Raw genomic sequence first — 26657 nt, forward strand, 5'->3', positions numbered from 1 at the left:
CAGAAGAGCTCCCTTCACAGTGGGATTCCCCCCAGGCTCAGGCTGTCCCTGGACCTGCACAGGTCAGGACCACAGTGATCAGTCAGACTTTGGCAAGAAGCAGGGCCTGCACCTTGCTAACCCCTGGCACACTGCCAGCCCACAGCCAGTGCCTACTTGCTGACTTGAAAACAAATGTAGGGGCACCTCCCTCAGAGAGTGGCTCCTCTCTGAAAGGCGTTTCTCCTGCATTCCTCCATCCTCAAAAGCAGTGAAAGATGTGAGTCCCTATGACCGCCTGTCCTCAGAGTCCTATGCTATAGCTAGAGATAATTAGTTTAGCTACAAGGAAGAACTTCTAAATCCCACAGTTTGGGCAAGACTGGAACTAGTCAGTGAGGGTGTAGGGACTCTCAGCCCCTGGCCTCCCTCCACAGAGGCATAGGATTGCTTCTTCATTCCTGGCCTAGGAGTTCATGTGGGGTGACTTGCATGCCTTGCTTGGCTTTGCACTGGGTCTTGAATGGAATGTCCAGCATCCAGGTTGGTGACAACCTTAGATGGTGCTCCAGTACAGTCTGGAAGCTCAGTGCCAGGGTTTGGTAGCCCAGCTGGGATAATGTGGGCACAAGCGTCCTAGAGGCAACCTGAGGCCACAGCGTGGTCGCCTGGCCTTGGGGCATGAACGTCGCCTGTTTGCTCCAGAAGAATGGGCTTCTCCCACTTCTTCCTCAGCTAGCACTCCAGAGAAAGAGCGCCCCATTACCATTCCATCAGCGGCTGTTTACTGGGGCTCAGCCTGTCAGAGCTGATTGGGCTGGGTGGCCTGGTGAATTAAAGGGAGATCTGAATTTGTTTTCCTCATCTACGGAACGCTCAGGCTAGTGGAGAGAAGACCTGCTCCATCATCCCAGGACCATTTAAGGCAGGATGTGACTGTACCACTGTGCAATTAGAGGGTGACTGGAGAGGGAGCTCAGAGAACAGTGACCTCATTGAGAGCTGAGGAAGTCAGCAGAGACCTCCTGAACGAGGGGGGCCTGGAGCTGGCCCCCACAGGATGGGTAGGCTTGGAGGGTGGAACGCAGGGCAAAGGCTTGTGTACTGCGGCTACCTCAGCCCCTTGTCTCAGGAGTCAAACTGCCCGGGTTCACCCTGGAAACCCTGGCTCTGCTGATTACCGGTTGCGTTAACTTCTCTGTGCTTCAGTTTCCTCATCTGGAAAATGGGGATGATGATAGAATGTACTTCGTGGGGCTGTTTCAAGAATAAAATAAATGAGTGTATCTCAGGTGCTTAGAACTATGGCAGCTCCTAGTAGGGGCCAAATAAATGTTAGTCCTTATTATTACTAATGTTCCATACATGCCTAGCATTTTACACCACACATTTACATATATAATCTGATTTGATCCTCCCAACAAGGTGATCATCCCCATTTTACTGACTAGGAAGCTGAGGCCAAGGGAGGCTAATAGACTTGCACAAGGCTACACAGCCAGGAAGTACAGCCCACACCAGAGCTGTCATTCCTGACTCCTGGGCCAGGATTCCCTTTCACATCAGCTGCCCAGGAGCCGAGAATACAATAGCTGCCACAGGACTGAGGACCTCTCTGAACTTCGGTTTCCACTTACAGGATTGCAGTGAGGATTAAAAGAATTTATGCAAAACACTTTGCACAAAGTCTGTCTTACAGGAAATAATAAATGGCAGCTGTTAATCAAGAAAGTCACCTGCCCCCACACCACCATCACCTACTGGGAAAAGTCAAGCATGGGGACACCTTCCAGCTCCCGTGCAAATGTGACCTGTGCATAGTGGGTGATGTTGTCAGGAGGAGTGAGGTTGACTCGCCCCCTCCCTGTGCCCTTATTTTTCCTGGTTTGGCTTCTTTTCTTGCCTTGCTCCAGCAGGGTTCCCTCTTAGACTCCTCTTCAGCTCACTCACTCTCCAGGACTTCAAAATACACATTGCTGGCCATTTGGAATCCTACCCCGGGGTTCCCAAGCCCTGTCCCTGGCCTTCCTCCTGCTCACTAGAAACTACCTTAACCCTGTTATGCTCTGCTCACTCCTTAGCTCAGACATGAAGGAAAAAGATGGAGGAAAAATAAGCCAACACAATCAGAACCTGGCCAGGGCAAGTTGAGTGGGTGTGAGGATTCCCCATCCACCCCCACTGCCTTGATGCACAGGGCTTCCAGGAGGAGAGGGTGTCAGAGAAGGGCAGTGATGAACATTGCCTGTCTTAGGTCAAGTTCCTTAAATGCAGAGCCTGAGACGAGGATTCGCCTGCATGTGGCTTTTGAGGGTATGCTCTCACGTGAACTTCCTGTGGCGGGGAAGGAAACAGGATGGGGCAGAAGAGGAAGTGAGGCAGAGATGTGTGTTCAGCTAAGTCTAGCCTCCGCCTGATCCCACGGGGAGCTCTGGAGGGTGAATGGCACCACAGAACTGTTCCATCTTAGGGGACAGCTTTTATAGCCCCCCCCCACATCAGTCATCCATTGTCTATGGGCTGCCTCTTCTTCCAAAGGGTGTGGAGCATGAGCATGATGGCTCTGATGGCCGGGGGCATGCATCTGAAGAAGGGGGCAGCTGGAAGCCCCTAGCAGCAGCTCACACTCACAGCACTGAGGAGAGGAGCCGCAGCTGGTACAGGGGCTCGGGACAGCATCTGCTATACACACTAACACCAGCTCAAGGCTCTGCTTCTGCTTCCCTGCCTCTAGGGAGGGTGTTTGAAGGGACCCTGCTGATTCCCCCAGGCTCACCCCCAGGAGCAGTGACTCAGCAGAACCCCAGAGAACTTAACAGTCTTTCAACCCCAGGGAGGGTTAGCAGCCAGCCTTGGGAATAGCCTTGCCAGCCCTTTGCCTCACCTGAAATTTCAGAGCAAGGAAATCCCAAGGGGTGGAAGCAGAGAGCACCCATTATTTCCAGAAGGGTCTCAATTTTAGCTCCAAAGATGCTGGGATGTGCTGAGCATTTCTGCTGCCCAAGTGTGGAGTCTGGGGGATATGCTTGGAGTGTTAGGCCAGCTGATTTGCTTTGGCCCATGTGGCTGCAGGCTGATGGCTGAGGGCTCATAGAAATTTGACTGGCTCGTGGAGCTGACAGAGAAATTAGAGAAGAAAGGAACCCATGGCTTGGTTACATGCTTGCCTATCCGCCAGTCAAATCCTGGCAGAAAATCTCACACATGGGCCACATGTCTTGGGACCTAGGACACAGGCTTGTGATATGTCTGGGTGGTGTAATGGTCAGAGTTCAGGGTCAGCCTGTAGATTTGAAAAGTGGTGAGTGCCTGGGGCTCCTGTGGTCAAAGGCAGAAGCTCCATCCCTGGAGAAGCTGACTCAGACAGGGCCCACTGGCTCTTGGGGGACAGATGGAGTGTTGTGCAGTGGTGCTGCGGTTGGGGGTAAGGATTGGGGGTCTGTGAGTAGGGCCAACAAGGTGGTAGAGTGGGGAGCCAGTACACTGCTGACCCAGGGGGCTGACATTGGCATATCCATCAAATCCTATAGAAAATTTTTTAGGGGAACTGCCCGTAAGGGAGCCCCCGAATTGTTTTCACCAGGGCTAGAACATGCTTTCTGGACCCTGGAAGTGAAAATCCACTGTGTCTGGGACCACCGGCCTTTATGAAGTCTGCAGAGCCTTGGAAGGGCAATGAGAAGCTATGGACCCATGTGGGACAGGCAGTTCTCCAGCAAGGCCTCCTGGGAAAGAAAACCCAGACATTTCATGGGCAGAAAGGGGCGGAGAATTACTCCAGAGCCCAGACACCCTGAAGAGTGGTGGTGGGGGCAAGGGGTAGAGGGAAGGAAAGGGAGCCCCTCCAGGCCTATGCCTCCAAACCCTGTATTATGTGAGACTGAGGGAGACACACCCATCTCTTTTGCTAGCCTTGGCAGCCTTCCTTTGAGACAAGGCCCTTATCTGCCTCTGTCATGTTTCTATCATGAGGCTGGATCGGGCGTGCTTTGTTAAGACATGTTGGGCGCAGTGGCTCACACCTGCAATCCCAGCACTTTGGGAGGCTGAGATGGGTGGATCACTTGAGGCCAGGAGTTCCAGACCAGCCCGGACAATATGGTGAAACCCCCATCTCTACTAAAAATACAACCAGAAAGTTAGCCAGGCATAGTGGCACAAGCCTGTAGTCCCAGCTACTTGGGAGACTGAGGTGGGAGAATCGCTTGAACCTGGGAGGCAGAGGTCACAGTGAGTAAGATTGTGCCACTGCACTCCAGCCTGGGTGACAGAGTCAGACTCTGTATCAAAAAAAAAAAAAAAAAAAAGACGTGTTGAGTGCTCCTAGTGTGTGCCTAGCCTTATCCTAGCCACTCTAGGTACCTTCCCTCCAGTCTCACTGCAGGTGGCTTTATCCCCATTTTAGAGAGAACTCAAATCACTCTCCACCATCACTTAGCCATACAGTGTTAGAGCCGCGATTCTTCCTATGGGGCCATATATGTCTTTCCCTGAGCAAGAAGGAATTGCCACAACAGCCTCGCCTAGACTCTGTCTTTGTCCCTCCCTTCTTGCCTGCACACCTCCCAGGTTAGGGATCTGAGAGGTTCTGCCTGAGACGGAGCACCGGGCAGTCCAGTCCCTCCCTCGGACTGTCATTGCTATCTCATGTTTCAGGAGTGCCCTGTGTGGGCGGCAGGTGGCTGGAACCTCACGGGGACTCAGGTGACCTATAAGGGCTCTCTCATTCCATTGAGTGGCCGAGGTAATTACAAACCAGCACAGAGTAATTGATATTTTTCTTGCAATTAAACCACTTAACTTATTATTATTTTAATGATTACAAATAAGATAGTCCCAAGGCTTTCAGAGTGCTATCTTCCTTTAATTATGGTCTAACAAGTTTGGCTATTTGGTTCCCTAACACAGCATTTTTTTTAACTTTTTGTTTTGAAATAATTAGAGACTCACAAGAGGTTGCAAAAATACTAGGCACTCTTCATTTCCCCCCCCCCCCGCCCCCCGCCCAATTCCACCACTGTACTGCAGGGTAGCTGGCATTATTCCCATTTTAAGGAGAGGTCAAATCACTTTCCACCATCACATCACTTCTGCGCAATGGTAACATCTTATGTAACCACAGTATGTTATCAAAACCAGGAAATTAATATTGGCACAACTCAACTAACTAGACCACAGGCCTGAGTAATTGATTTTTATTTTATGGAGGTGGAGAGTGCTGTTAAACAAACATGTCAGCTGGTCTTTAGGAAGGAGGCAGTGGTTTGATAATAGTCCCTGAGAAACTCCACTCCCAGGCCCGACCTCTCAGCATTCCCATCCTCAACAAAAAGGCATATTCCAGAAACCTGTGCAAATTCAGCTCTTTGGAACAAATCACATGATCTTTTAGGTGTCCAAAGTGTTATTCTATTCAAAAGAGGCATATAATAAATCCTGTTGCAAAGCAAGGAACTTTTTAAAAAAATATTAAGTATTCTTGGCTGGGCACATTGGCTTATGCCTGTATTCCCAGCAACTCAGTAGGCTGAAATGGGAGGATCACTTGAGGATAAGAGTTCGAGACCAGCCTGGGCAACATAGCAAGACCCTGTCTCTAAAACAAACAAACAAAAAACGTATTTTTACTCCAGCTCTCTTTTGATTAAAAAAAAAAGTATTCATCTTTCCCTCGTTACATATATATATTTATTTTATATACATATATTGTATTGTATATTTTATATTTTATATACACGTATATTTTTAAAATACATATATATATATATTTTTTTTTTATTTTTTTTTTTTGAGACAGGGTCTCGCTCTGTTGCCCAGGCTGGAGTACAGTAGTACAGTCACAGCTCACTTCAGCCTCCACCTTGGAGGCTCAATCTGTCCTCCTGCCTCAGCCTCCAAAGTAGCTGAGACTACAGTTCCATGCCACCATGCCTGGCTAATTTTTGTATTTTTTTGTAGAGATGGGGTTTCATCGTGTTGCTTAGGCTGGTTTAGAACTCCTGGACTCAAGTGATCCACCTGCCGTGGCTTCCCAAAGTGTTGGGATTACAGGTGTGAGCCACTGCACCTGGCCTGGTTTACCCATATTTTTATACTTTGGGACTTCTCGTGTTCCTCCAAGTTCCGTAGGCTCAGAAGAATGCCTGCATATGCAGTGAGTTACTTTATAAGAGGGGAACCTGCATCTTTTTATAATGGACGGTAAGCAAACCTGCCCTTTTGCTCTGAAGATAGACACTATCCTTAGTCCAAGACTATATGCAAACCTGCCGTATGCCCCAGAGCAAGGCACTACCTCTGTCTTCTAACACTGTTTGCTGTGCAAGCACCTTTGAAAAGATGATCCAAAACAAAAAGCAGTTAGTGTCTTGTTTACAAGACATGTACAACAGCAGGAGGCCCATGGAGAATTGGCTCAGAAATGTGCCTTAGCTCTTTCTAAGGTCTCTTGCTTTTTGGAGGGGTGGGCAGAAATCAAGTTCCTTAGGACATTGGGCCAAGCATGGTGGGGTCACCAGCCTCTCAGGGCAGACTACTGTTTACTTGGAATTTTCTGCCTTGTTTTAGAAGATGATTGTGGAAAATCCATCTCCTGTTGCCCATCCTGGGATTGGAGTAGATTTCCTGTGTATCCCGAGTTTGCTGGCCCGAGGAGACTCCCTGAGAGGAAATGCTCATTACAACATGAAGTAGAGTGTGTAGCTGCTGATGTAAAAAGCAAACAACTGCGGCCGGGGACTGAGGGACTTCAGAAGCCAGGCAGTGGAGCAAAAAGAGCTGCACTCCCTCTGCAAAGGCTGTGCAAAGTCCCCTCCCACTAGCAAGCCATCTGTGTCTCTGTGCTGGCTGGCACTGGGCCTCTGGGCTTCCAGAAAGCCCTTCATCCTAATAGCTGAGTTAGCCCCATGCATCGCTATCCATATCCCCAGGTTGATGAGTCATGGAGAAGTGAGATTGCTTAGGGAGAAAAGTGAATCTATAACCATAATCAAGGTAGGCGTTGCCAGCCTGCAGACAGCCTTGTGACCTTACGAGCTGAGAGGTATATTTTTAGTCGGCAGGCATGCTTGCTTCTTTTGTACTGACTCGCCAGTTTATGTAACGGCCCCGTAATGAAGAGGCAGTCAGTTTGGAGCCACAGTGCAGAGGGTGCTGGGTGAATTGCAAGCATGTTCTCCGGGGCCTTCCTCTCTCAGCCCCCAGAGCCCTGTGCAGCAGATCCGGTATTTGTTCCAGCATAGAATGAAGCAGGGGGAAGGGATGTCTTTAGCTAGAGCTGGTCTGTGGCCCCCTCCCTGGGCTGTAGGTGTCTGTGTGTGTCTCCACCAGGCGCCAGCTGAGAAAGCCCTTCCTGGAAGGCCCTGGATGCTATGAGGGAAGACGTGGCTCAGAGATTTCACCAGACTGCAACCCCCAAGGGAGAGAGGTTGAGAAGTTTCTGGGCCCCACAGGTGACCTGGGATGTCAGGAAAAGCCAAACTATGTGATGGAAAAGGAAAAATAGGGCCTGTTGGTAATTCTGGGGTTTAAAAAGGTCAACAAGATTATAGGCCTGAGAGGCACCATGTGCCATCTTAAACGCAGCTTTCCTCCAACCTCCACTGGAGGTATTTTGTCTTCTCTTGCTGTAATTACTGTTTCCCATCCCCAAAAATCAGTCTCCCACTCTGTAATCTGGACGGGCAGTTCTCAGGGCCTGCTGTCAGCAGCTGACTCTGAACACAGCATGGAATAGCTACATTCATTCCTATCACAGATATTTACTGAACACATACTGTGTGCCAGCTGTGGTCACTGGTGATATGACTGAGAACAAAGTAGGCCTGGTTGTGGTTCTCAGGAAGTTTACCTTCCAGTGTGGGAGTCAGAAAGAAGACAAATAGATGCGCAATTTCCAAGAGTGGTGAGTGCTAGAAGGAAAAATAACCAGGTCATGTGGCAGGTGCTACAGCTCAAGACATCTGAGATTAGGTGGTCACGAAGGGCTTCTTTCAGAGGTAGCATCTCCACTGAGTAGGTTGGGATCATCAGGGCCCAGGGGTGCCAGGCTTAGGGGGACAGCAAGAGCAGTAACCTTAGTGGGACCACCGGTATATGTTCGAAGAACAGTAAGAAGCGTGTGGAATAGTGAGGAGTGCTGAGTCACGCAGAGACAGCTGGGCAGACAGGACTTGTGGAGCCAAGACACTCCAGAGTGGCTCCACCTGTGTGTTTGTGAGCTGTGCCATCTGGCCCAGTCACACAGACTCCAGGCTCTGTTGCATCATCTGTCAAATGGGTTGATCATGGTTTGGTGACATCGCAAGCAGTTAATGCATGGAAAGCGCTGTGTGGCGTGCAACGGGAGAGGACTGGTGCCGCAAGCCTGTCTGTGCTCGTGATGGCTTTGCGGAGAACACAGATGTGGGATTTCCTTTGCCCTTCCCACTCTGTGCTGAGTCAGCTCTTCCCACTACGGCCCAGGCCGCAGCCCAGGCACAGCCTCACTTCCTGCAGTTCTTTCCTGGCCTGTGGTAACTTGCGAGGCATCAAGGAGCTTGTTTCTAAAGAGCAGATGACCCAGATAGCTGATCTGGGATGAAAGGTGGGGACCCGGCCTCTGATCACATGGCAGTAGTGTTACTGTCACTACCTTCCAGACTCTGAGCTGCAGACCCTCCAGGTCTTGCAGGGAGTAACAAGCTTTGCAGGTGTCAGCCACACAAGGGCCTTTTTAACTTTTGAAATGTAGATCAGTCTCTCAAGCCCTTCCCCCATGACATCCCCACATTCCAAGACCAGGAAAAGAGCCAGGCCACCTTGTTACAACTTGCTGTGTACCTTCCCAATCATTCTAGAAGGGAATCAGCTCCGGAACACCTACCCCAAACCCTCCGTCCTGGATGGATTGTATCCTAGGTATCTTCCCCAGGAACTTTCTGATCTGGGCAGAAAAGCCTGTCTCTTTTCATGGTCTCAGTCAGTCTGTGTCATCTAAGGTGCAGAAAATGCACCCGGGCCTGGGTCTCCAGAGTCCTGGATTCTAGTGCACCCCATGCTAATCACCATGGCACAAAATTGAAGAAGTTAAATTTGAGCAATCAGGGATCACCTTGCTTGTTGGCAAAGTCACCAGAAAGTGACAGGCATGATTTCAGGGCTCGGTGACACTCCTGTCCTTTGCCCTCCAATCCCTCCTCCTGGAAAGACATCCTTTCCTTACCTGATGCCTAAATGTCCTTTTACAAGTTTGGATCCTTTCCCTCCATGCTGAGAGAGCACAGTTTTACCCTGGTGTCCCCAGGGTTGGTGCTTCCAGCCAACTCATACTCCAGCGTAGATGGCTGACTGGATGGTTACTGAGACCAGGGTTGATAGAGGTGAGAGGTCAAGTGGGCAGCTGAGGCTAGAGACAGAAGAAGGTTGGCCGGGCACGGTGGCTCACGCTTGTAATCCCAGCACTTCGGGAGGCCGAGGCAGGCGGATCACGAGGTCAGGAGATCGAGACCACGGTGAAACCCCGTCTCTACTAAAAAAAAATACAAAAAATTAGCCGGGCGTGGTGGCGGGCGCCTGTAGTCCCAGCTACTCGGAGAGGCTGAGGCAGGAGAATGGCGTGAACCCGGGAGGCGGAGCTTGCAGTGAGCCGATATTGCGCCACTGCACTCCAGCCTGGGCGACAGAGCGAGACTCTGTCTCAAAAAAAAAAAAAAAAAAAAAAAAAAAGAAGAAGGTGCTAGTCCTCAAAGGCTTGTGTGGAGTCTGGAGAAGGGGCTGATGGGAGCTTGTGTGCAGCAGAGGAGACCAGCTGGGGTCCTGGAGAGGCAGGTGAGAGGGCAAAGGTGACTTGGCCTAGGCTGGGCCCTGGGTGGAGGGAAGTAGACTGAGGTCTGTCTTAGAAGAACAGCCAAGAGGCCATGCTGATGGATTGAAGGTGGTGGGGTGGGGTTGAGGATGACTGCCCGCAGCTCTGCCTGGGCAGCCCTGGCCAAGATGGCAGAAGGAGCTTTTCACCGCACCACCACTCCCCACTCCTGCCTGTGGGCTGCATCCGTGGGGGTGAAGGGGAAGGACTTCCTCCCTCCATCCTGAGGTGGCCGAAGCCTTTGGAGCATATGAAAGGTGCTTTGTGGTGGGCAGCCTCCCTCCCCAGGAGCCTCTGGGCACTGGGCACTCTGGTTTCCGGGTCCAGGTTTCACTCGGGGGTTGGGAGGCGCAGCAGGGGCTGGTGGTGGTGGAGGGAAACACTGAGGCGCATTGAGAGGGATCTCCGGCCCCCAACAACTTCTTAGGAGGTGAGGGGCACTGGAGGAGATAAATCCCCACAGTGTCCCTGGCCTAATCCCCCGCACTGCCCTCCTGGGTCACTCCAACTGGACCAGGCCCAAGGACAAAGCCCCAAGCCAGAGCTCTTCTCTGGCAGGGACTGCGCTGGCTCTAGGCATCGCCTGTGTGAACTGAACTGATGTATCATTCATCCAGGGCTGCTTGGCACCCAGCAGTCCCATCGTTCTGGGCGCTGAAAATACCTCCTCCCCCTTCACCTCCACAGTTCCCAGGACTGATGTCCACTGAGGAGGCCCCAGAATGCCAGGCTGCCCAGCCTCCAGACCACAGTTGGCCCCAGGGGACTGGCATGGCCTGAAGATGGAGCCTGTTCATCTGAATGTACCTTCAGAAGGGAAGGGAGGAGGCAAATATGGAGGGTGGGGGTTGGCTGGCAGCCTCGCCTTTCTCTACTTGTCAGGGACAGGGTGGCCTGGCGACACCCCTACAGGCTTCAACTGTCAAGATCGAAGCTCATGTGAAGGAAAGGGGCTAGGTTTCTGTTTCTCCCCAGGCCCAAACAGGAGAAGCCAGATTTCGCCTTAGTGAGGACACATTTGGGTGGATCTCAGAGAGAACTTCCAGGGATAGGAAGAACTTCTCAGGGGGTAGGGGGTGGGTTCTGAGCACTGGCTTTGGGCTCCTGCAGATCTGGGTTCATACCTGGGCTTTCTACTTGGTGCTACTTGCCTGAACCAAAACTCTGCTGTTTTCCGTGGCTGAGATGAGTAGCTATTATACTTCCACACTGGAGGGCTTACAGCCAGACAAACCTGGGGTTCAAATCCCAACTCAGCAGGCTCAGCATGCTGTCTCACATCTGTAGTCCCAGCTACTCAAGGGGCAGAGGCAGGAGGATTGCTCGAGCTCAAGAGTTCGAGACCAGTCTGGGCAACATAGTGAGACCCTGTTGCAAAAAATAAAAGTTAAAATAAATCCCAACTCAGCCTCTTCATAGTTGTGTGACTCTGGGCCAGTTTTAATCAGTTTAATTCTGAACCTCCATCATAATCCCCATCTCTGAAATCCCTCCCAGGGTTATTGAGAGCATCAAATGAAATGTCGTCTGAAAAGCACAAAGTAAGCCCTCAGCACATGATTGTGATTTGGTGATTTTTAGTATCAGGTCCCCAACAAAATTGTGAGCTGTCTCTGGGATGGTTTGAATGCAGCCTCCTAGAATCCCTTCCAAGAGTGAGGTCTCTTCTCAGGAGTGTCGTCCCACAGCCTTGTGTGTTTTAAGGATTGCTGTTCAAAATGTGGTCCTCAGATCAGCAGCGTGGCCATCATCTGGGAGCTTGTTGGAAATGCAGACACTTGGCCTCCCCCAAGACCTGTAAGTCACCGTCTGCATTTTAACATGCACAGGTGATTTGTATGCACCGTAAAGTTGGAGAAGCAATGTTTTAAGGTCCATCAGAGCCCTTCTACAGGAGGTCTACTGTGTCTTTAGGGCTCTCTTGGTGCTTGGTTACGTTCAGTTCATTCATGTAATACAAACAACTGAGCCTGCAATGAATCCATTTCTGACTCAAAGTAGAGGTGCATGGGGAGACAAAGATTTACAGAGGTAACTTGGTGAGGACTGGTTTCTTGGCCTCACATCCTTACATACACCTGAGCTGCCCGCCTGTTTCTGGTATTCTGTGGGAGGGAGTCATGAGTAACAGCCCTCTCTCCCCATCGCTAGCCCAACCAGGAGGATGCTCAGGTCCCAACCACGCGCCCTCATCAGATATAGATCAGAACATTCTTTCTCCCCTCCCTTCCAAGATGGGGTGAAGTTTTGGGCCAAGGAGATTGCTAAGGTTTTTATTTTAGAATTTCCCTGATTGGAGATGGGCAAGACTGGCTTATGAACTCTCTGTGGTTTTGAAGATAGGGTGGCATGAGAACGTCTAAAGCCTATGTCTGGAGTTATGTCGTACTATTAGGATGGAAAACAGGCTCTTGTAAGATGTCTCTGGAAAAAGTTAAGTCAACAAAATAAAGTGAAGCCAAGCATGGTGGCACACTCCTGTGCCAGCTACTCGGGAGGCTGAGGTGGGAGGATCACTTGAGCCCAGGAATTTGAGGTTACAGCGAGCTATGATCATGCCACTGCACTCCATCCTGGGTGACAGAGTGCAACCCTGTCTCTAAACAAAATTGGTTTTAATTTCAAAAAAGAAAAAAAAGTGAAATTTGAAAGGAGCATATTTTGCTCTTCTATATAAAATAACCATTGCAGACCTAAGCTTCAAAGTAAAGGAGCCAGGGAGGAGAGTTGAGATGAGTGAGTGACTGGTAATTTGTTGGCCAGGTAATTCTTCTCTGATTGGCACATTTTTTACTCCTGGCCTCTTGTTTCTGACCTGAAAGACGAATTAACCGGTTTAATAGTTGGTAGTTGGTGAAGATGGCTTAAGTAAGACCTATGTGGTCTTGGTTACCAGAAAAGCTTGTTGGTGAAAGAGAGGGTGGAGCAGCTGTTCACGAGGTGAGCTCAGTGGTCCAGAGATAACAATTCGTTGCATTGGCTGTAGGGAAAAAGTTGCAAACAGCTTTCTAAGGAACTTTGTGTGAGGCCTGGAACTTTAACAAATTAAACTATCATAAATGAGAGAGAATGTCTGCTTAAAGATTATAGCTACTACTTATTAAGCATATACTTCTGCCAGATACTGTGCAAAGGATTCATGTGCTTATGTTATCTCATTTAATGACAAGTCTACTTGACACATGAAGACTCACAGGCTAGAAGGGGTGCATGACTTACCCAAGGCCACTCAACTAGTAAGAGGCAGAGCTGGGATTCAAACCCAGTTCCCTCCACTTCCAAGCCCAAGCTCTTGATAACTATTCTTTGTTTGTTTGTTTGTTTGTTTGTTTGTTTGTTTGTTTGTTTGAGATGGGGTCTTGCTCTGTCGCCCAGGCTGGAGTGCAGTGGGACAATCTCGGCTCACTGCAACCTCTGCCTCCTGGGTTCAAGCAATTCTCCTGCCTCAGCCTCCCAAGTAGCTAGGATTACAGGCGCCCACCACTACGCCTGGCTAATTTTTTTTTTTTTTTTTTTTTGGTAGAGACAGGGTTTTACCATGTCGGCCAGGCTGATCTCAAACTCTTGACCTGAAGTGATCTGCCCACCTTGGCCTCCCAGAGTGCTGGGATTACAGGCGTGAGTCACTGCACCCAGCCTTTGACCACTATTCTTTATGTCCTTGCCACAGAGTGAGATTGACCAAAGATGTACTGTCTGGGGATTAACAGTTAAGATTTGGTATAAAATGGTGGGTATGTTGCCTGCATCAGGGTGTTTGCATATCTTTAAACCTTGTTTCAAGTATTATCTCATTTAAATATATATCTATACATGTTACAGGTTGATCAATGTTGTCCTATTATTTAATAAAGTATTACATTATTATGGTAAAAGTTTTAGCTAGGTTACATTATTTTCTCAGTCACCTTTCACTTAATCTATCAACTGCTACCAGCCACCTAGTGGCAGATGCTGGAATTGCAGGCATAGTGTCCAGAAGGAAATAATTGAATTCTGGAAAGCTGGCTTTGGAAACCCAAACGTATGAAGTAACTATGTAATGATAATCATCACAGATATTATTTCCTAAACCACGATTCAACAGAGTACTGAAAACAAGGAAGAAAGATGTCCCACTTTACTGTTATGTTTCTATGTGACACTAAAACTGGGAAGTTTTCCTTTGAGGCACCAAATAGAACCTTAGGAAAAGGAACTCTGGGCCTGGGGTCTGCTTTGCTGTCCCGTTTCTTTTGCTTTGCATGACAGCAGTTTCTCCAACATTAGGGTGTTCTTCTGTGCATTGTAATAGATTTGTATTTATTAGTTCAGAATCCCCCATAAGGACAAGTCACAGCCCTTCTCTGAGCCTGAGTTCCTTCATCTGTGAAATATAAGGATTGGACTTGATGCTGTCTAGGTTTTCTCATAGTCCCAACATTTAGTGATCTAATAGCTATTAAGACCAAAGGAATAAATGCCTAATAATGGAATATCATGCAAAGGGGAAAACATTTTAGGAGAACAGGAGTCCTCTAGGCCTGCCTCAAATCCCACTGTACTAGCAGAACATGGCTGCCTCTGTATAAGGCCAGCCTTGTGCCCTTCCCTCTCCCCTGTTCCACTCCTCCATTTCCTTTGGAAGGCAGAGAAAGCCCCCTTGTCCTGAATGTTTCCCTGCAAAGGGCTCCTGCTGAAAGACTGCATACACAGCCAAGACTTTGACCTTCACCTTTGCCCCTCACTGACTTGGTGAAAAAGAGTTCTTATCCTCCCCTCTCTAGGTTTGGCAGGCAGGGAATCAGCTAGGGTTAGTAGGAATTCAATGAAAATATAAATAGAAACGTGGTCTATAAATAACAGTGCCCCAAAATATCAGGAGGCATGAATACCGGCTGGGCAGCAGACAGTCACAGATCACGAGGGCCTGACAGGGAGTGCGGGTTATTCGGTTGCTTTGGTGTCTCTTGGGATGCTTCCAACTTGCCAGTGGGCTTGGAGAAACCCTCTCTCTTTCTGGACTCTAGAAACGCCCTCTTTGTTGCCTCTCTTGCACCCATCTCTAGCTAAACCTTCCCTAACACTGCCTGGAATTAGATCTGGTGTTTAATCCCAGCAGTATGTGACTTGGGGAAATTCAGAAGATACTTCTGAGCTTTAGTTTTTTCATCTGTGCCCATGAGGATTTTTAAAGCTGGAGATTTTGAAGAGCAAGAACTGTTTCTCATTTTATCTTGGTTAACAGGGTGGAACCTAAGGCCAGATTGCCTGGATTCAGATCCCCATAGTGCTCCTTACTAGTTGTTTGGCCTTGGAAAAGTTACTTAACCTCTCTGTGCTTCAATTTCCTTGTTAAATGGGAAGAATAATGGTATCTATATTGTTGGGCTGCTGTGAAGAATAAGTTAGTTAATATTTGTAAAGTGCTTAAAATAGTGTCTGGCACATAGTAGACATATATAAATATTTATTAAGCAAGGAAACAAATCTATATATCCCCTGTGCCTACAGCGTTACCTGGTATGTAGTAGCTGCTCAATACATGTGTAGCATGAATGGCTGAATGACCTATCTATCTTGCAGTCTACAAAAGTCATTCAATAAGATCATGCATGAATTCTTTCTAAGCCACAAAGTTCTATACAATTGAAAGTGGGAATATTATTCTTACCTAATAGGGTGACAGTTTGACAAGGGTTAAAGGCACACTCCCTTATTACCCTCATTCATCTTCTCTGCCTTGCATACTCTGCATTCTGTTGGTCTGGGGGAAATGCCTGTTGCTGAGACAGCTCAGTGGTAGAAAAAGTCCGTTTCCCGCTGCGGTGTTCTGCGGCAGTGCCAGCCTCTCTGCGTGGCCTAGCAGTGCCCTACCCTTCTTAGCATTAGGCCCTCGTTGTCGGTAGTGCTGACAAAATTGTTCACAGGCAAAGCAAAGCAAGCTCTTAAGCAGATAATTGGCTGTGTCGCATTTTGCTATATACAGATTTTAAATATAAATAAAAGAAACAAAAAAAAGCCCATGCCCCTCAACAAAGCAACCTGAATGGACAAGTCAGAAAGAGCATTGACCCAGGAGTCAGGTGCTGGGTTCTAGGCTCAGGCCTGCCTCGGCTTGTGTGTAGGATGGGGACCATCCCATCAGCTCTCTGAGCCTCCCCAGGTCTGGAAGGTATTAGATTCTCTCAGTAATTCTCAGCCTCAGAGGTACATGAGAATCGCTCAGGGGGCTCATGAAAAAGGCAGACTCTCGCCCTGTCTATCCCGTTCCACTTCAATTCAGGGTGTCTGGGCAAATTTTAAGAACTTTATTCGTTACCAATGTTCCAAATGTCTCTGATTCAGGTAACACAGGGACCCTGTCCTCCCAAGAGGAGTGCTAGGCCTTGTAGTAGTTAACTGGGTAACAAATCATCCCCCAAAATCAGCAGCTTAAAACGACAATAGAAGGCCAGGCACGGTGGCTCATGCCTATAATCCCAGCACATTTGTAGGCCAGGGTGGGAGGATCACTTGAGCCTGGGAGTTCGAGACCAGCCTGGGCAACATAGAGACCCTCATCTCTACAAGAAATTTTTAAAAATTAGCCGGGCATGGCGTCATGCACCTATGGTCCCAGCTAGTTGGGAGGCTGAGGTGGGAGGATCACTTAAGCTCGGAGGTCGAGGCTACAGTGAGCCAAAATTGCGCTACTGCACTCCAGCCTGGGCGACATAGCGAGACTCTGTCTCCAAACAACAATAAAAATTTATTATCTCAGCATAGTCTATATGGGCCAGGAATTCAGGAACTGCTTAACTGGATGGTTCTGAGTCAGAATCTCTCATGAGGTTGTAGTCGAGATTCAGCTGAAGGCTTGACTGCAGTTAGAGGACCCACTTGCAAGACGGCTTGCTCGTCTCACTGGCAGACTGGCGCTGGCTGCTGGCAGAGGCCTCAGCTCCTTGCCACATGGATCTCCACAGTGCTGCTTCAGCATCCTTACGACATGGAAGCTGGCTTCCCTCAGCATACGTATCTGAGAAAGAGATGAGGAAGGCAGTTACAACGTTTTTATAATCTAGCCTTGTAAGTCATATGATTATTCCCACAATATCCAATTGCTTCCACAGGTCAGCCCTGGTTAGTATGGGAGGGGACCACGGGGCAAGAGTCACTGGGGCCATCTTGGAGGCTGACTTCCACAGGCTCCTTTGAGTCCCCAGTTCTATGAAACACTGTTAGTGGATGGTGGCTCTTGTTATTGGGTTAGGATGTGTAGAAATTGGAGGCAGGAAAGACAGCCAAGTTGGAGACCCTAGCAGATGTAGCCTGGAAGCACAGAAGCTTACAGGCTATGTTTGCTAGGCTGTCTGTAAGCCAGAACCACGCTGCCAGGTCGGGTGCCCTTTGAGTTCAACCTGGTCACTGAGTTGCTAACAGAAGGTGGGCAAAGCGTGACCCTCTCAGAGCTTAGCTTTGACTTCAGAAGGTGAGGAGGCTGGACAAGATGGCCTCTGGGGTCACCTGGTCTTCACCCCTGTGTTCCACGTGGTCTGTGGTGTGAGTTTATGTTGTATGTGCCCAGCCAGGGACCAGGCCCAGGCTGCTCCCCGAGCTCCTGAGATGTGAGGAAGGCTGGGTGCAGTGGCTCACACCTGTAATCCCAGCACTTTGGGAGGCCAAGGCCAGTGGATCACCTGAGGTCAGGAGTTCGAAACCAGCCAGGCCAACATAGTGAAACCCCATCTCTACTAAGAATACAAAAATTAGCCAGGTGTGGTGGCATGCGCCTGTTGTACCAGCTACTTGGGAGGCAACAAGAGCTAGACTCCGTCTCAAAAAAAAAAAAAAAGAAAGAAAGACTTCAGGAAGAAGGGCTTCGGGCAGGGTCTGAAGGTTCTGGTGTCCTCTCAGCATGAACATTATGGTCCTCTGCCTTGGAGGTCCAGGAACTCAGGCATTTCTGCATATGCAACTGTAGTGGCTTCAGTGTGCTCTGTGTGGCCATTCAGTCTCTTTGGCACCTTTCATAACCCCACCCCAGGGACCTCCCAGCATGCGTCCTAATGCACGCACCCACTGGACTCCCTTCAGCTTCTCAGATGTGCCTGTCTCTTCAGTCTCTGGGCCTCTGCTCAGACTCTCCCTCTACCTGGAACACTTCCCGCTCCCCTTTGCCTGTCTCACTCTCACCACTTCCTCAGACCTGTCTCCCTCCTGCGTGTGCCTATGACAGCCGACACATCACAGTGCAGTGCCCACACACAGTATCCTTTGCGAGGGCAGGGACCGTCACCATCACACCCCAGCCCCCCGCACAGTACCAGCATTTGGGAGGGAGTGAATGGGTGTTGCGTGTTGGCCCTTCTTTCGGGGATGGGGTAGGGTTGAGATGTACCCCGTCAGGAAAGCTGGCCACAGGTTGCACAGCCCGGGGCTCGGGGAAAGGAAGGAAGATAGCAGAATCATTAGGAGCCTAGGGGGCTCGGGGAAAGGAAGGAAGATAGCAGAATCATTAGGAGCCTAGGCACGTTCAGTCTGCCCAAAGAAAGAGACTGTGACACACCCAATCCCAGCTCCACCACTTCCTCAATTTGCAGCCTTGGGCGGGGCACTCAACTTTTCTTACCTTCAGTTTACTCATCTGTAAAGTGAGAATAACAACAGCACCCAGTACGTAGCTCAGAGGTTGTTATGAGGATCAACTGTCATAATAAATATAAAGTACATGGCACAGGGCTTAGCACATACCAAGTGCTCAATGAATGTTACGTCCTCTTAATATTACTGTCACCATCCTTGCAGGAGAGGTGTGGAACCACAGAAAATGCTGGTGGGAGGTTGATGAAGAGTTGACTGTCTGGGCTCAGTTTTGCCAACAGAACCAAAGCTCAAGAAAAGCAGGCTTCGGGACAGGCGCAGAGCTCAAAACCTGTAATCTCAGCACTTTGGGAGGCTGAAGTGGGTAGATTGCTTGAGCACAGGAGTTCAAGTCCAACCTAGGCAACATAGTGAGACCTCATCTCTACAAAAATAATAAATAAGTAAAATGAAAGCAGGCTTTGGTGGACAGTGTCCATCCCAAGAGAGCCAGGCAAACTCCCCTGTGGCTGGCCTGGCCAGGCCTGTGGTTTTGGGCCCTTTACCGACAGGCCTCTGCTTCCTGTGGCTTTTCCTCAGCCTCAGAGCCTCAGAAGTGAGTGGGTGTCTTTCAGCACCATCACTGGGACCCAGGACTTCCATCCGCCTGCCCCACAGCCTCCTCATCTGGCTGGGCCATTCTGCAGTGTCTCTCTGAGCCCCAGAGGCCTTGTGCCCCTCACCCAGCCCCCCACACTATGGACCATGCCACAGGGAGAGGCTGCCGGGAAGCTCTGCCCAGCGTCCCACCGTCTTTCCTGAGGGCAGCCTCCCCTGGAGGGAGGAGCCGAGGCTGCACAGGCTGAATGGGGCCCTTTATTCCCGGCTCCCACAGGGAGGGTGCAGAGCCACTGCCCACCACGCCCACCACACCCACGCCCACATGGAGGGGGTGCAGCTTGGCCCTGATGCCGGCCTCTGAGCTCACCACACTCTGGCCGCACTCTGTCTGGATCCTAGAGGGCGAATCCACCCCTCTCCCCAGCCCTGGCTGAAGCTGCCGTCCCTAATGTGTGAGGTGAGCTGTATTTGCTAGTCCACCAGGGGTCTGGGGGTGTGTAAATGAGAGACAGCCTAGAGCAAGCCAGTGTGAACACACACACACACTCACTCACCGTTCAGCAAGTCGTGGTCGGGGTCCCTGTGTGCCAGTCCTTGTGCTGGGCCCTGAGGATACGTTCGTGAGCTTCACTGGCCACAGGAAGCTTGCATTCTGTCCTGAGGGAATGCTGTAAAGAGGCAAGTTCAGAAGATCATTATCAATGGTGGCAGATTCTGGGAGGGAACAACGGAGGCGGGAGAGAGAGGGCACATGGCCACCAAAGGCCTCCCAATGAGGGGTGCAAAGCAATGGCTGGGCAAAGGACAGCAGGAACAGTGCTCCAGGAACAGGGACAGCGAGCACGCAGGCCCTGAGGTGGGGAAGAGCAGGATGTGTCTGTGGCGTGGGCGGAGTGACAGGAGATGGGCGGACGGAGAGAGAGGCAGGAGCCGAATCCTGCCCGGCCGCAGAAGGGAGTTTGGATTTTATCCTCAGTGCCCTGGGCAGTCACTGAAAGGCTTAAGCAAGGGTTATGGTTTGAGAATATTATTTTGAGGCCAGGCGCAGTGGCTGACATCTGTAATCCCAGTACTCTAGGAGGATCGCTTGAGCCCAGGAGTTCAAAACCAGCCTGGGCTACATGGTGAAACCCAGTTTCTACAAAAAAATACAAAAAATTAGCCTGGTGTGGCGGCACACGCCTGTAATCCCAGCTACTCCGGAGGCTGAAGTGGGAAAATCACTTGAACCCAGGAGGCGGAGATTGCAGTGAGCCGAGATCACTCCCCTGCACTCCAGCCTGGGCAACAGAGCAAGACCCTGTCTCAATAAATAAATAAATAAAAATAAAAAAGAAAGAAATGGTTCTGGTCCCACTGCTCTAGAATGCTGCTCAAAAAGACTTCCATTCCATTTGGTTCAGCAAAGATGTATTAGTCCCTCCATGGGCCCGGGACTAGGTGCTTTATCATTAGCAGACACCCATAAAATCCCAGTTGACCCACCTGGGGTGAGGGAGAGAAAGATACTGTTCCCTTCAGCCTGGCTCTGCTTGCTGGGTATGGGAACCTCCGAACCAGAATTTGGGAGATCGTTCTTCCCTCCAAGGTGCACTGATGCTTTCTGCAAGCAAGCTGTGGCTGCAGGAGGGTGAAGGCTTCACTCTGTCATGAACCCCAGTGGGCTTTTGCAAGTGTGTTTCCCTGGGCATGTGGGAGAGGGAGTGGGGAGTGCTGGAGCAGGGAGACACACCTGTGTGAGTTACCCTAGAATGGCCCTAGGGGGTGGGTGGAATGAACAATTGGCCTCCTCGCCATTGTGTCACGTCCTCTGCCCTCTGAGTTGGGCCTCCGAGAAACGGAAGCTGGGTGGGAGACACAGATGTGTTTATGGGATGGGTGAATCAGGAAGGGCAGCCACAGGCTGAGGGGAGCTCATGTTTGGCCTTGGTGGGAAGCCAGGTGGATGGACTGGGTGCCTGGGAAATGCTTCTGGTACTTGGATTCCACGTGGCCAGCAAGGAGACAGGCAGGGCCCATCCCACCTCCTTGACCTGGAAGTGTCAACTCATGAGCGATCCCATTTGTTCACCATTTGCCATGGGCTGGGCTCCGTGCTAAATGCTTTTACAGACTCATTCACTGGCTCCTCACAATAGTCCTTTGTGTTAGACATTACTGCCCCCCATTTTGTAGTCTGAGGAAACTGGGATTCGAATAGGTTATGACTCATCCCCTGTCACATAACAGTAACTGGCAGAGCCGGATGTACCAGTCAGGACTCTCTTGATGACAAGAAATAGACCCATCTCAATCTGGCTTAAGAAAAAAGGGGAAACTTATTGGTTCACATAACTGAAAACCAGGAGTAATGGTTTCAGTTATAGCTGGATCTAGGGGACCAAATCTGTGTCTCTTAAGCCCTCAGCTTTGCTCTCGTTTCTGTTGACTTAATTCTCTGATAGGCTTCCCCCAGGTGGTAACAGAGATACATAAAGATGCTTCCTAGCAGCTTGGGGCTTGGCATTTATGAGTTAGCAGCTGTAGAGAGAGAACACGTCTCTTCCTGGTAGTTCCAGCAATAGTCCCAGGCTGATTCCCGCTGGACCAACGTGGATTGCATGCCCATGGCTGGACTGTACTGACTGATCAGCCCCAGAGTTTGGGATGGGATCAGCCCCACTGAAATCCCATGGACTGAGAATGAAGGAAGGACTGTTTCCCAAAAGAAAATCAGGGCACTGTAATAATTAAAAGCTGGCAGGCAAAACCTACCAAATGCCTACCATGCTAGACTTCAAGCCAGAGGCAGCGTCTTGGCTCTAAAGAGAGATTCATGGGAGCCAGAACTCAGGGCATGGCATCAGTATGCCTCGGGCTACTGACCTTCGCCATGGGGATTGTGTCTTTCTGGAACCTGCATGTGCCCGCTGCTTTCAGCCTCAGCATCTAGGCCTCACTCCTGCCTTCCCCCAGCCCAAGTAAATGGCAACAAAGCCAGATGTTGCAAGGGAAGAAGGAAGGATTGGGTGTCAGGGTGTGATCTGAGCCAGTGGCAAGGCTGTAGACTCTGGGGATGTCATCTCAGCTGCACCAGAAGCTGGAGGCAGCTCACCAGGGGAGCAGGTGACCTGCAGTCCCCAGGCTGCAGAGGGTCAGAGGTGACGTGAGTTTCAGGGGCAGCACTTAAAAAGACAAGCAGGGGCTGGGCGCGGTGGCTCATGCCTGTAATCCCAGCACTTTGGGAGGCTGAGGCAGGCGGATCACCTGAGGTCGGGAGTTCAAGACCAGCCTGACCAACATGGAGAAACCCCGTCTCTACTAAAAATACAAAATTAGCCAAGTGTGGTGGTACATGCCTGTAATCCCAGCTACTAGGGAGGCTGAGGCAGGAGAATCGCTTGAACCTGGGAGGCAGAGGTTGCAGTGAGCAGAGATCGTGCCATTGCACTCCAGCCTGGGCAAAAAGAGCGAAACTCCATCTCAAAAAAAAGACAAGCAGGGGCCTGCCCATCAGCCGCTCCCACCCTAGCCTAGGCAGGGCTAACCCAGGTGAAAGCTGGGTGGCCCCATGGTCAGGAAACAGCTGAACATCAAGAGCAGGGCCAGCTTTCAGGAAGATAGGGGAGCCAACAGAGGCTATTCCGCCATTCTTCTCCCCTGCCCATTACGTCCTCTTCCATCAAGGCCTCTCTGCTCTGTGCTCTCTTCCCTAGCGAGACCCTGTTATTGAGTGAGAAGCTGGTGCCTGCTCATACTTAGGTGTGAATGGTTAATAAGGCTCACTGTACCATTCTCCAGGAAGAAGTTTATATATCTTGACCAAAATCTTAAAGAAACTAAATTCTGATTCTGCACCCTCAGGCATCAAAGAAGTAGATTGTGAGTTTGTTTGTTTGTTTGTTTTTGGAGTTGGCTATTCTTAGGGCCCAGGGCATACCCTCTTGGTGTCTGCTTGCTTTAAACCATCAAAAGTCCCAGCCTGGGCCAGCTGCGGTGGCTCAGGCCTATAATCCCAGCCCTTTGGGAGGCTGAGGCAAGAAGATCACTTAAGACCAGGAGTTCGGGACCAGCCTGGGCAACATAACAAGACCCCATCGCTATAAAAATGTAGCCAGGTGTTGTATGCACCTGTTACTTGGGAGGCTGAGGTGGGAGGATCGCTTAAGCCCAGGAGTTCAAGGCTGCAGTGAGCCATGATAGAGCCACTGCACTCCAGCCTGGGTGTCAGATGGGATCCTCTCTCAAAAACAAACAAAAAAAGAGTCCCAGTCTGCTTCTCCTTGGACCAGCTTGGATCACCGAGCCTCAGTGACTCGGTAAGTTGGGGGTTGGTAACAGCCTCTCTGAAATCAAACGGATTTAGAATGAAAGAGGGGTCGTTTGTGTTTTGTTTTTCATGGTGAAGAAAGCCCCATTAGTGGAATCATGGTTATATTCTCTCTGCCCTCCCCTGCCCTTCGTTTAAGAGCTTCTGTCTTCATCAATCTGTCAGCAAACAGCACGGATGGAGGCGCCTGGTGAGGGCAGCTGGACATGGGGTCCTTGGCTGGTCCAGCCCACTTTGCACAGGGACCTGGTCAGGTCTCAGGACCACAGAGAGCTGTGGGAGTAGGAAACTTAACCTCTCCTTCTTCCTCCCACATGCATTGCCTGTGTCTTATCACCCCACGAGCATGCATGTCACCCTTGTGGGGGGAGGGAGGTTCCCTCTAGGAATCCTCACGTCTTCTTTCCTCCAGTTCATCTGGGAAATCTGTTCGTCTCTTCTCTCCTAGGTGTCACATCAGCCCTCAGAGCCAGGGAAGGACCCCCCCACCCCCCATTCCCTTGGCTTCAGGTCCCCACAGCTTACCTCTCTCCTCTCAGGCTCAGAGACTCCGGAGCTGCTCTGTCCAGACACTCCCCTGTCCCCCACAAGGGCTTCAGGCTGCACTCACATCCATTTCACCCAGTGCCATGCCAGACATTTCCGGGGATTCAGGGAGTATAGAAACCACCCCTGTCCTCAGGGCCACTGAAATCCACTTAGGGATATAAGGCCCTGTCAGGTGACTGGTATGCCCTGGGACTCTCCCATAACCACCCTGTGGTAGGTTTAGTAACGGCTCCCAAAAAGGTATATCCAAGTCCTAACCCTTAAAACCCGTGAATCTGGCCTTATTTGGAGAAAGGGTGTTTGCAGATGTAATCAAAGATCTTGAAATTAGATCATCCTGGATATAGGGTGGGCACTAAACTCAGCGACAGGTGTTCTTATAAGAGAAAGGCAGAAGGAGATGTGAGACAAGGCATGGGGTGGAAAGGCCATGTGAAAACCGAGACAGAGATCAGAGTGATGCTGCCAGGAGCCAAGAGATGCCTGAGCCCTCAGAAGCTAGAAGAGGTGCAGAAGAACTCTCCCTGATGCCTCCAGAGGGAGCGTGACCCTGCTGGTACCTTGATTTCAGACTTCTGACCTCCAGAACTGGCAGAGAATACATTCCTGGATTGTTGTTTGTTTTGAGACAGTCTCACTGTGTCACCCAGGCTGGAGTACAGTGGCATGATCACGACTCAGTGCGGCCTCAATCCCCCAGGCTCAAGCTATCCCCCCACCTCAGCCTCCTGAGTAGCTGGGATCACAGGCGTGTGCCACCACGCCTGGCTGATTTTTTTTTAGCATTTTGTAGAGACGAGGTATCACTATGTTGCCTAGTCTGGTCTGGAACTCCTGAGCTCAAGCGATCCTCCAGTCTCGGCCTCCCAAACAGCTGGGATTACAGGCATGAGCCTCCATGGTCTGCCAAATTCCTGTTATTTTAAGCCACTGGGTTTGTGGTAATTTGTGCCAGCAGCCTTAGGTGACCACTGCCTCCCACCTTCCTTTCTGTTCTCAGACCCATTTAGAAGGGCAGGAGGGCTGTCCTTGGAGCACAAGGCCTCTGCACCGTGCGATCTGTGGGCTCCAGGCCCGCCTGTGCTCTCCCCTGTTTCTTAGGCAAGTCTCCCTCGACAGCCTGGGCTCTCTGGGCTGCATCGAGGGGAGGAGGTTGTGAGCATCTGTATCCTTGGAGGCCAGGGTGGCTGGGAGGAGCTGGCCCTCCCTGAGCCCAAGGGTCTGCTGACCCTGTTGCTATAAATCAGGGGACCCCTTGAGAAGATGAGAGGGGGTCCTGAGGAGGGTGGCTTCCTGACAAATTCTCTAGGACAGCAGGGGAGAGAGGGCCAGAGTGGGGTGACTGCCAGAGGGCCCTAGAGGTTGGCAAGGAAGGGCGAGACAAGCATTCAAGGAAGGCTTCATGGGGGAGGGAGCATGGAACTGTGCCTTAAGGACAGAATGAGTGTTAAGTAGGCAGGCCCAAGGGCACTTAGAATAAAACCAAACTCTTTTCTGTGGCTGCAGGCTCCTCTCTTTTCTGTCTTCCATCATGTCCAGTTCCTTCTGCCCCAGGGCCTTGGCTGTTATAGTTCCCTCTGGCCAAGCCCGCTTGTTTCAGAGCTTTGCACAGCTGCTCTTTCTCCTCCTTGAAGGCTCCATTGAAGCCCAGAGAAGCTTCCTTGACCATTCTCTGAATTCGCCTTCCCTCCAGGCACCCCTCTTCACATTACCATGTGTTATTATCTTTGTAGAGGTGGGGGAAGACCTGGAAGTGTAACCAAATTACTCACTAGGTATGAAAATGTGTACTGCTTTCTTCTCGTGCCCACTCCCTTCCCAATTGGAAGGTAAACTCCTGAGAGCAAGGCCCTCATCTGTCTGGTTCACTGCAATGCTCCTAGCACCTGGAACAGAGCCCAGCACAGCAGGCCTCCATCAAGACAGTGCTGGGTGGATCAAGGGAAGGAAGGAAGGAAAGAAGGAAAGGCAGGGGGAATTCTTCCAAGAATGAATGGCGTTCCAGGTGGCAGAAAGACAGGGAAGAAGGAGTTGTACATGTATGCATAGACACTGTGAGTGTGAAGAGGAGAGGCTGCCAGGAATACATCAGTCTGCTCAGAGCAGAAGGGGTCCCGAGGCCAGCCCTCTCTTATGGCTCCTATAATCAGTGCCCTCTTATTACCTCTACAAATGGGTCCTGGTTCTTGGAGGTAGCTACCAAACTCTTCATGGCTGGTGTGGGGATCCTGGCCAGTGGTACTGTGTCTGGTGATTCTACTTGTCAGGGCCCTAGGCCCTGGCTCTCATGGGAGTCCATCCCATAGGTACCACTTTCCCAAGAAAAGCCCTGGAGGCTGTGGTTGGTTTGGGGGTTTAACTGTTCTCATCTCCCTTCACGTGCAGAATAAAATCCAAAGTCCTCACGGTGGCTCTCAAGGCTTGACATGATCCAAGTGCAAAGATCATGGCTCCCCTCCACTCTCTAAGCTTTAAAACCCCAGGTTGAAATCCCAGCTCAGCCACTAGATACCTGTGTGACTTTGGACAGGTCCTTCAACATTTCTGAGCTGCCATCTCCTCTAGGACAAAATGGGCCTGGTTAAAGTACTTGCTTCAAGGTTGTTGCCAGGATGAAGGGAGGGAATTCAGCGAAAAGCTCTTAGTGTGCACCAGGTGTGTGCTGAGCACTTAGCTACCATTAACCCTTTCCTTCCTCCTCTGCCCACTAATGTCCCCACTGTAAATCAATCTTTGGGCTTCCAGAGGGAGCAGCCATAGAGCCCAGGCCTCCGATGAGCACACAGCAGTCCCAGTGGAGAAGGGACCTGT

At 50.4% G+C, this 26657-nt stretch overlaps 1 protein-coding gene and 1 long non-coding RNA gene across 3 annotated transcripts in view; one reads left to right on the forward strand and one right to left on the reverse strand.

The window, feature by feature from the left end:
- The window catches only part of SH3PXD2A (SH3 and PX domains 2A), a 286817-nt gene that overhangs the window by 109333 nt on the left and 150827 nt on the right, over nucleotides 1-26657 (forward strand). The window lies entirely within an intron of this gene.
- On the reverse strand, nucleotides 11238-19854 carry LOC116483995 (uncharacterized). Its single transcript, XR_004252420.1, has 3 exons — nucleotides 19543-19854; nucleotides 16685-16823; nucleotides 11238-12803 (listed from the first exon to the last, which is right to left on the reverse strand). It is a non-coding gene; the product is annotated as an uncharacterized LOC116483995 (long non-coding RNA).

This window comes from Hylobates moloch, unplaced genomic scaffold (assembly GCF_009828535.3).
Source record: "Hylobates moloch isolate HMO894 unplaced genomic scaffold, HMol_V3 SCAFFOLD_3, whole genome shotgun sequence".
Lineage (NCBI taxonomy): Eukaryota > Metazoa > Chordata > Mammalia > Primates > Hylobatidae > Hylobates > Hylobates moloch.